Below are 11577 nucleotides of genomic sequence, written 5' to 3'. Positions count from 1 at the left end.
AGTTCCTCTGTTCTCCCTCTCCCCCTCTCCTGTTCACATTATCTCTGTCTCTCAAAAATAAACATTAAAAAAAGTAACATTTTTTTGTTTCCAGCTTAATGATATTATGAGTAAAACTATTATTAACATTTGCAAACTAATCTTTGTGTAGACATATGTTTTTATTTAGATTGGGTGAATATCTAAGAATGAAATTGCCAAATCATAGAGCAAATATATATTTAACATTATATGAAAATACCCAACTGTTTTTCCAGAAGCTGTACTATTTTGTTCTTCTACAAGCAATATATAAGAATTCCAGTTGCTTCACATCATCAACAGGATTTAAGTATTGTTAGAGTTTTAAATTTTAGCCACTCTGAAAGGTGTGTAGTGGTTATCTCCTGGTAGCTTAATCTGCCTAAAAACAAATTACATTGAGCATTTTTTCATGTAGGTAATCATATTCTTTGGTGAAATGTCTGTTCAAATTCTTGCCCATTTAAAAATTAAGTTGTTTAGGGGTGCCTGGGTGGCTCAGTTGGGGGTCCAACTCTTGATTTTGGCTCAGGTCATGATCCAGGGTTGTGGGATTGAGCCCTGTGTTGGGTTCTGAGCTGATCATGGAGCTTGCTTAAATTTCTCTCTCAAAATCTCTCTCTCATTCTCTCCCTCTGTCCCTCCTCCCCCTGCTTGTGCTATCTCTAAAAAAAAATTCATTGTTTATCTTCTTTAATATATTAGTAACAACTTTTTATATATTATGAAAACTAGTCCTTTATCAGATATGCATTTTATAAATATTTTTCCCCAGTATTGGTTTATCTTTTTGTTTCCTTAATTGCATCTTTAGAAGTTTATAATATTTATCTACAAAACAGTTATAGTTATAAAAATGTTAATTCTTATGTCTGGGATAGACTCAACTCATTATACTCATTATCTTGTAAATTCTATTTTTTTGATGCCTGGATATCTGAAAACCTGAAACACAGTTCTTGTATATCATCACATTTCAGCAGTTCATCTTCCTGAAGAGAAAAGAGGCATTTTCAATATAAAATTAAAAGCTTGGATGGTTTTAATCTTCTGGAAATTAGTATTTTTATACCAAATAATGAAATAATATTAAGAGATCTTAAGTAAGGAGGAATTGAAAAGTTTTCAACACTGTATTCTGCCCTTATTTTTTTCCTGGAGTTGAAATACTGTCTCCCTGTTAAACTTGTTTCTTCCAGCTCACATTCATGAGCAAGCCCATTTTCTTTCTGAAGTAAATAGATATATGTGCTTTCTCACGGACTGTAAGTTGTAATCAGAGCCCATTTGTGTCGATAGAATTTGAAAGCAAGATTTAACATAGACAAACCAAATTAGGTCAGATAATCTAGTCTGTTGTACACATTTTATACATGAAAAATAAAATAAATAAAAAACATTAAAAACTTTTTAAATTAAAAAAAAGATTGTCTCTCTGCCCCTCCCCCAATTATACTCCCTCTCCCTCTTCCTCTCTCTCAAAAAGAGAAAAAAAGTTAATTTTCCCAAATGGGGACAGGGGATAGAAGTTTTAAGTCTAGAATATAGAGCTCTCATTTTTCCTCACTCGGAAAAACCCTCTTTGGTATTTCTTAAAGTACAGGTCTACAAATGACCGATTTCCTCATTTTTTTCCTGAAGAATGTTTATTTTTCTTCTTTTGTGTGTGTGTGTGGGGGGGGGTGTTTCCATTTTATTTTGCTTGTTTGTTTTGCTTAAAACAACAAACCTTCTCTTACCTTCTGTGAATCAGAAACAGGAGGAGTCTGGCTGACAAGTTGCAGTGAAGAGTACAGTCCTCAGAAGCCTTTACTGGAGCTAGAGGGTCCTCTTCCATCTCACTGCATATGATTGTCAGAAAAAGGCCTCAGCTCCTTACAGCTGTTGGCCAGAGGCTTCTATTCTCTTCTACATGGGCCTCTTCATGAGAAGATTGGAGTTTACTCGTGACATAGCAGCTAACTTATTCCTACGTGAATGGTCAAAATTGCTATTTGCCTTCCTTCCTGAAAGATACTTTTGTTTGAATAGAATTCGAGGATGGTAGAGTTTTATTCTGTCAATAAAGAAGCCTTTCCACCGTTTCCTAGCTTTCAAAGTTCCAGATGAAGAGTTCTGCATCTTTGAAGACAGTGTCTTGATTCTCTGGCTACTTTCAAGATTTTCGTTTTGACTGCAGTATGCCTCTGTGTGATTTTCTTTGAATGCATTGTGCTTGGTGGTAAGCTTTTCTGAGTCTGTCCATTCAAATCTTTCATTCATGTTGGAAACTTCTCAGCCACTTTTCTTCAACTATTGTTTTGGCTCCATTTTCTTTCTTTTTCTCTATTGGGACTCCAAGTACACATTAGATATTTATGACATCTCTAATAATTCTCATGCCTTATTTTGTTTTGCTTTGTTAATTCTTTTTTCTCCCTTGCTGTGCTTTAGTTGAAAATTTTCTGTTAACTGTCTTTTAGTTCATTCTGTCCTTGATTTTCTCCAATCTACTGATAAACTCACTGAGGTCTTAATGATAGATATTATATTTTAAATTCTGGAATAGTCATTTGATTTTTAATATATTTTAAATTTCTGTTGAAATCCTTCAGCTTTTATTTTGTCTATATTTAACTTCATTTTAAAAAACACATCAATTGTAGATATTTGGCTGTCTTTCTGTTAACTCCAATATTTTGATCATCTTTATGTCTACTTCTATTGGTCATTTCATGTTTTCAGTAATGGTAAAAATTTCTGTTTCTTTGCATTCTTGTATTTATTAAATTGTATGCCAGGCAATTTGGATGATACATTGTAGACATCGTAGAATATATTATCTTCCTGTAAGGAGTATTCATGTTGTTGTTGTTGTTGTTGTTCTTGCTGTTGTTTTTCCAACAAGTAATTAAGTAATTATTTATGACTTTGTCCTGCCAGACTTCGTTGTTGGACTTTATGAGTTTGAGTCTATTTTATTTTGCTCTCTTTCCTAGCGTATAGCCCTTACTCATACAACAGAGTGTTCACCTAGTTCTCTCTCTTCTGACTGAGCCCAAACTCCGTCTCCCTGCAACTCATAAGTCCCCACAATTTCTGCAAAGCACTCTAGCCTCCCACAGTTATACTCTGCTAGGTAGCCTAGAATCTTACTCTAGTCATGTATATTGAGAAGTGAGCCAAAGAAAATTTTTAATGCATAGACCAGGACTTTTTATCTGTAGCTTCCCTCCTTTAAGGCACTCTGTCCCTAAATTCTAACAGCTTTAAAGCCCTGAATTCTTCCACCCAGTGGGGTTGTCCCTCTCTACTTGGAGTCTGTGCAAGGGGCACCACAGTTTAGAAAATACTCTTAAGGAGAAGGCCAGGGTAAATGCTGTGCTACTCTTAATTGTTTCATTTCTCAAAAAATTAAAGCCTTGAGTTAGTTGCTGCTCAGTCCTTGCCAACAATCTATATAAAAGAATTTTGAGCTAATGTGTGTTATCTTTAAGAAAACCTGACTTTATAATGATAACTGACTATGATCAAGTAGTGAACTTTACCAAAATGCAGATATATTTAACATTAGAACATCTATAATGTACTATTTGCCATAAAAGATTAAGAAGAAAAATAACATGATTATTTTCATAGATGCAGGGAAAATAAATTGATGAAATTCAACATCTATGGATAATTTTTTTTAAAAAGCAAACATTTTTCTAGATGATGAAATATTTAAACCATTTACAATCCGCAATAAGACAATAAGGTCGGATATCACCATTTCCATTCAAAGTTCAACTGAAGGCCATAGATAACATAGAAAAAAATATATAAAAGTATAAAGTTGGTGAGGAAAAGGTGAGATTATCTTAATTCACAGAATTCTATATGAATAAAACAATGTAATCTATATACATACATCATAAAAATCAACATATTAGTTTAACATGGGGACTATAAAATCAATATACAAAAATCAGTTGCATTTTTATAATCAGCAAAAAAAAGAAAATAAATTTTACAAATAGTAATAAAGCACATTATGAAATAGTACATATAAAATGACCCTGTTGAAATATTTTATATACATTTTGTACATTGAAGTTTGGAAAAATACCTGTCAAAATGTTAATCATTGTCTCCTTCAGAATTTTGCCTTATGTTTTTGCTTTCTTTAAAAAGATTTCTGTATATCTTAATTTTCTAAATAAATAGATTAACTTCATACTAAGTACATCAAGAATATTATACATAGTCAGCTACATAAGGCTGAAGAGTGAAATGTGAGCATGTACCTAAAGGTTAATGTCAAAGTCGACTACCTTGCTGAAGCTTCTAATTGGTAAAAAAAAAGGTCAGAATAATTACTTACTGTCATAAACTCAAACTATTGGTTCATTGATTTAATATTTAATTCTAAACAGCTTTTTGAACCTCTTAGAACATTAGAGAATCATCTAGTTATCCAATAAATGCCAAAAGTCTCAATAACTTAAACAAGACTTGCCATTCCTTGATTAAGATGACTAAGAGAAGAGACAGGTTTAGTTAAAGGATTTAAACTAGCAGTTGCTTAGAAAGTGTGATTTGAAATCTCTTAAAGGTACTAAATGGAGTTTTATTCCTATATTTACTTTCTTCTCTGTGTTTCCCTAACATCTACTTGGATGTTTTAATTTTTAATTTAAATATTCTAAGCTCTCTCTTATTTCCAATAAACGAACTGACTGATTTATATTTAAGACCAGCTCTAATTCAAAGCTCCAACCTCAAGAAATAACTAGATTGTTCTTTCTGGTATTAAGCTTCTGTGAATAAGCATAACTTGGAATATTATAAGCAACCAAGAACATCTGGCTTACATTCCAAATAAAAACCTTAAGTTAAGAAAAAAATTTTTTGCGGGTCCTTAGAAAAATTTAACTTCATATGAATGAAAATTTAATTTTTCACCTGCTTATTAAAAATGAAATAATTATGGGTGAAAATTAAACTATTTTTTCAATTAATTACAGAAATATATTTATTGCCAAAAATATGAAAAGTTAGACTAATGTAAATGGGTCATGTTAAACTTCATAGCAATGGCTTTAAACTAATCAGTCCCTCATTTACACAAATAAATTTTTTAATAGCTCTATATGCTCTGCTCTGGGAGTCATTCTGACTCATTAGTTTCTTTCTTTTAATGCTATTAAGTATCAATACTTATGCTCTTTGGCATTGCCGCCAGTTTTCTATCAATCTAACTAGTATCCCTACATGTAGTTATGTTAATTAAAAAGGATATCAAGTCTCAAAGATGGGAGTTTTATTCTCCTTCACAGTATTTGGTCAAAGAATTACAAATAATTATGGATAAGTACAAGTATATAAATCCATTCTGCAAAGAGAAGCAAATATTGGGAGACAGTTTCCCTCTCCTTTTGTAAAGAAAGTTATCTTGTGAAGGAGGCTTTACTGTGTTCTGTAAGACACACAAAATGAGGAAAATTGTGGTTATTTATTTAATTTAGTCCATTTTAAAAATTTTAATCCAATATAATGAATTAATCAAACCATAATAGTCCCAGCCATAATGTAAAAAGCCCTATGCTTTTTAATTCCAAATAATTTATGGTGCATATTTTTTAATGAAATCAACTAAATTAATATTACTGTTTATTTTTTGTTGTTGTGCATTTATTATTTAATTCATTCATTCATTAACGGATTATCATTTGATTCATTCAGTCATTCATTTGGTGAGTAAATATGTAACGAATACTTATCAGAGAGAATGTATTTTGAAATGGATAAAAACACATTCCTTTGGGGGTGCCTGAGTGGCTCAATCAGTTGAGCCATGACCACTCAACATGGTCATGATCCTGAGGTCGTAGGATTGAGCCCTGCATCAGGCTTGCACTGAGTGTGGAGCCCGTTTAAGATTCTCTTTCTCTCCCTCTGCCTCTTTCCCTTACTTTGCATGTGTTCTCTCTCTAAAATAAAAAAATTAAAAATTAAAATTGAAAGAACATGCTCCTTTGAGCCAAATGGCTTTGGGCCTTGATTTCCTCATCTGTAAAATGAGAAAAACAATGGGAAAAATAATCATAGCATTAGCAATGAATTAATTCATGGTAAGTGCTTAGCCAGCCCCAGCCTATCATTTCATCTTGTCATATTGTAATTTTATAAATATTAGCTATTGTTACATGTGCTAAATACTGTGGACTGGGGCACTACTTAGTACTCAGTGTAATATAAATGTCAAACTTCAAAAGCTATTTTTAAGTCGCTTTGCACATGGTAAGTTCTATAAATATTTGACTGTCGCTATTAGTCATTCTCATATTGTTTTCCACATAAATTTCTCTGTATGCACTAATATGCATGGATTTATTTTATATGACATTTTTGTTCATCCTTCTTTTTCTACTAGATTACAAATTTCTTGACACTAAGAAAAATTTTTACATTTGAGTTAATGAGGTAAGTCCCTCAAAATCCTCTGTGATTTACATGAGTAAACCAAAGACAGTTTGCCAGGCCACAAGTTTAGGCTGCTGAAAGTTTGGATCTCCTGATGGGGTGGAGCTTCTTTATTACAGTAAAGGTATGAAGAAGGTGGAGGGATGTCCCTTGCCTCAAGGGTAAGCAAGGTTGATATTGTTGTATTGTGCGTAATTCATTAACTTCCAGGCCAAGACAAAATATATATTTGGTGTGCTGAAATGTTAATTGGGAAACTGCTTAGACAGCTGTTTCAATAAGAGAGCAACCATAATCCAATAGACTATTTAAAAACATCACCCAAGAAATTTATCAGCACACTCCAAATCTGTTCTCTCTTATTTCCCATTTTCTTTTACTATGGTGTTCAAACTTCTAGATCACATTTTAGTATACTTAGCATCAAGGATATTTCATTTTAAAAACATTTCCTAATTTAACGATAAAATTAAGAAAATTTATGTCACCCAGTTGGACACCCAAGGGCATGCTGTGAATCACAAAGCAAACCAAAAACATGAGGACATTCTGAGCAGCCAGATAAAACTAGGCTGATACCATAACAGTTTGTTCCACTTATTTTATATATCTAAAATGTAGTCATATTTGCCCAAAGTTTTATAAGTTGGTGAGTTATACTTTAGAAGGAATCCATGTGAACCTTTCCCAACTTCTTATTAAAATATTGGTAGAGAAACTGAGTAATAATGAACATCATGTTGAGATATTCATTACTCTTTTTATGGAGTTATTCCATGATTCTGTCATGAACATTAAGTAGCCCAACTAAATATGGTGTTAATTTTGGGTGACTAGAAAGTTATGCTTTTTGAAGAATAGTTTAAGAATAGTAGAAGCAACAGTCCTTAAGCATTAGCAAATATATATATATATATGTATATATGTATGTATGTGTGTAGATATGTATATATATGTATATATACATACATACATATATATATTTTTTAATTCAAGTTAGTTAACAAGAGTGTAGTCTTGTTTTCAAGAGTAGAACCCAGTGATTCCTCTCTTACATAGGACACCTGGGGCTCATCTCCAAAAGTGCCCTCCTTCATGCTCATCACCCCTTTAACCCAACCTCCAACCCACCTCCCCTCCAGCAATCCTCAGTTTGTTCTCTGTATTTAAGAGTCTCTTATGGTTTGCCTCCTTCTGTGTTGGCAAATATTTAAGTTTTCTGGTAAAGAGCAATTTACTAGGACCTCGGATACCAAGTAAAGTTTTATTTTTTCATAGTACTCTGATGGGCAAGATAGGCTAAACTGATCATTTATTTTGATAAATTCATATATAGATAATGATTGAAGAATTATTTTTTTAAAAAAGGGAATAGTTTCTCCAAATACATGCCTTAAGAAGATACTTCTTGCAGTTGGGAGGTGGATCAATGAGGAAACTGACTGTTGAGACAAAGAAACCAATTAGAAGACTCTTGAAGATTACTCAGGCAAGAAATATTTGGATCATCATTTAAGACAGTGGTTGGCAAGTTTTTTGTAAAGGGTTAGATAGTAAATAGTCTTTGTAGCCCATATGGTCTCTGCTGGAACTACTCAACTCTGCCATTCTAGTGTGAAACAGCCATAGAAATGCATGAGTATAGTATGAGTGTGGCTGTATTACCATAAATCTGTATTTTATGGACCTTTAGATTTCATATAATTTTCCTGTCTCACAACATATTATTCTGAAATAATATGGAATTATTTGGGATCATATGAAAAAATCAATTTTTCCACCACTTAAAATATAAAAACCATTCTTAGCTTTCAGACCACATAAAAATAAACAATGGGTCAGATCTGGCTCATGACTACATTTCCCCTGATCTAAGATAATAGCAGTGGCACTAAAGAAGAGAGGAAGGGTTTAGTGATATTTAGAAGTAGACTTTATAGGATTAGTGACTTATTTAATGTTGGAGGCAGAAGGAGAGGGAATGGCCTAGGATGAGTTCCAGCATTCTGGCTTGGTTAGATGGTCTGATTCATTAAAGGAGAGATCTAGAAATAAGCTGAACAGGAAGGAACTAGAAATCGAGATTTAAATGTGCTCCATTAACATGTCAATGGGATACACAAAGGAAAACATTTGAGATTCTTCACTTGTTGGGCACTGGTAGTGAAGTAAAAGAGAAGGGAGTCTCGGGAAACAGACCTTACGTTGTGCATCATTTTATTAGAACTAGTCACAGGTATGTAAATATATCAAGATTTAAAAAAAATTTTTTTTAACGTTTATTCATTTTTGAGAGACAGAGTGCTAGTGGGGAGGGGCAGAGAGAGAGGGAGACACAGAACCTGAAGCAGGCTCCAGGCTCTGAGTCATCAGCACAGAGCCTGACGTGGGGCTCAAACCCACAAACCATGAGGAAACATAATCAAGATTTTTAAGAAATCACTCTAATTTCATTATCACAAATTAAACATATTTTTATTTGAGCTAAATAAAATGTTTATAACCAAATCATGATATTCAAAGACAAACCAAACAATACGAAACAGCAAATAATACACCAACCCATCAGGAAAGAATAAGAGGACAGAAAAAAAGAGGATAAAATAATGGCGCCCAAAGGAGAGACACAAGACCGGCTGGCTGTGGTTGCCCAATGAGCCTCTTGCTGAGTAACCAAGAGAACCAGGCAGAGGTGTATCAAGTAAAGAATACCCAAAGCATTCCAGCTAGAGTAACCACATCCCTTTCCTAACACTCTGGTTGATAGGGCAAGGACTTTAAATAGCTGGCTCCTCATTTATTACAAGGGAGCGATAGATCAACTATCTACTTTTTAGATTCAACCATCCTTGTATTCCTGGGAAGAATCCAAATTGTTTATTTATATAAAATAAATGAACACCATATTTATATCTAAATGGTTATTTACAAAATGTGTTATAAACAAATATTCCTATATAACCACCATTTAAATATCTGAGATAAAGTTGGAAAAGAATATATATATATTTATAAATTATATTATATATTTTAAATAAAATATAAGACTGTTCTTGTCTGATTTTGCTTTCAAGGTTCATCTCTCTCATAGAATAGGTTGGGAGCCTTACTTTGACTCTGTTCTATGGCCGAATTTATATATAATTGGAATTATATGTTACTTAAATATTTGGAACAATTCACCAGTAAAAGCATTCTGCTTGGACTATTTTTGTGCGTCTATTTAAATTATTGATTAAAATTGCTTAAAAATTGTGAGGCTAGTTATTTATACTTCCTGAGTAAGTTTTGGTAATGTATATTCTCTACAAAATTATCCATTTTATCTGAGTTTTCAAGTTTATTGTAATAGATTATTCCACACTATTCTCATATTATGTTTTAATCTCATGTTCTGTTGGATTCTTTTTAATAAATTCCTAATATTAGGAATTTTTCCAATTTTTTTGGAAATTTTTTTTTGCCAATTCCTAGTATTAGGAAATCTTTCCACTTTTTTTGGAAACTCTTTCCAAATGTTCTCCAAATTTTGTCTATCTACAAAGTTTTCCCTTTTAAAATGATAGCAATTTTATTGGATTAGGGTCCCACCTTACTCCAGTATGGCCTCATCTTGCCTGATTACATATGTGATGTTTTTATTTCCAAATAAAATCGTATTCTGAGTCACTGGTTAGGATTCCAACATAAGAATCTCAGGAGGACACAATTCAACTTATAACAGTACCTCAAGCCTATGTCTGGTATTTTTTCTCAGTACATTTGCTGAGTACTGAAGCTGCATTAAGAAAGGTGCTAAAAGTCTGGACCTCTCAAAATCAAAGTAAAGTTTTTCTGTATTTTGTGAAACAAAGGTTAGAGTTGGGTTCTCACTGGAATGCGGGGCCTCATAGAACACACTAGCCTCTTAACTGAAATTTAGGAAAGCTAAGGGTTAACCAGATAAAGAGTGTACCTTTGTAGAGCTGAAATCCAGTCTTGAATCAGTAAAATTCTTTATTAAATTAAAGTGACCAGCAAGCAATCTCTCTATCTGACCAGTGGAAAGAAAGGTGAACCTTCTCTAGAGGAAAATTTCATCATATGAAGCCTCTGCAATTATTTTATATTAAAAAAAAGTTACTAGACAAAGATCTGGAAACGGTGCCTGGCTTGAGACATAGAGGATGGCCCACCTTGACTACACCCACTGCACAGAGAGATCGGACGCAAAAGAGTGAGTTGCAACACTTGGTTCAAGAAGNGCACTGCCATGATTAATTCTAGATCAATTCTTTCTATTCAGGTATATTTTCCCTTGTCACATTCGTAACCCTCCATTGTGCTGGACTCNAACGGTGCCTGGCTTGAGACATAGAGGATGGCCCACCTTGACTACACCCACTGCACAGAGAGATCGGACGCAAAAGAGTGAGTTGCAACACTTGGTTCAAGAAGGGACTGAGGTGCCGCCATTTTTCTCCCCACAACCACCAACGTCTGACCTCAGGGAGCTGCCTGAGGGAGGCAGTGGAGGCTAAGACCCACCCNACTGCTACCTTTCTATCTCTCTCTCTCTCTCTCGAGTAATCAGACGATATAGTTTCTCTGTATAACTTCTTCTTCTCTGTGTAACATCTTCGTTTCTTTCGCCTCACCTCTTACCATATTCTCCTCTTTCTCTCTCTGAATTAACCCTCTTAATCTCTCTGCCCGGTCATTTCTCTTCCAATTGCGCTTCCTCCCCACCCTGTCATTTCTCTCTTTGTATATGCTCTTCCATCAGCACTGCATACACCTGTCTCTTTATTTGTAGCTGGGAATTCTGGTTTTATGCTTTTAGACTGTCCTTTGTCTTTTGGGATTTTTTTCTTTTTCTTTTCTTTTCTCCTTTTTTCTTTTTTCTTTATTTTTCTTTTTCTTTGTCTTTCCTCCTTCCTTTTTTTTTCCCTTCCTTTTTTCTTTTTCTTTTTCCCTTTCAGTTTGCGTGTTTTTTGGATTTGTCTGTGCATTTGTGTGCCTTTGTTCCCTGTGTGTTTGTCTGTTTTCTTTTCCAGGGCTACCTCAAGAAACAAGCCAAAGTATACATGGTGGAGAGTCCCAAATACCAGTACGAGTAGGGAAATAAAATAA

This window comes from Crocuta crocuta, unplaced genomic scaffold (genome assembly GCF_008692635.1).
Source record: "Crocuta crocuta isolate KB4526 unplaced genomic scaffold, BGI_CrCroc_1.0 scaffold25, whole genome shotgun sequence".
Taxonomy (NCBI): Eukaryota; Metazoa; Chordata; class Mammalia; order Carnivora; family Hyaenidae; genus Crocuta; species Crocuta crocuta.
The sequence above is the reverse complement of the archived record's forward strand: the minus strand, read 5'-3'. Positions refer to the sequence as shown.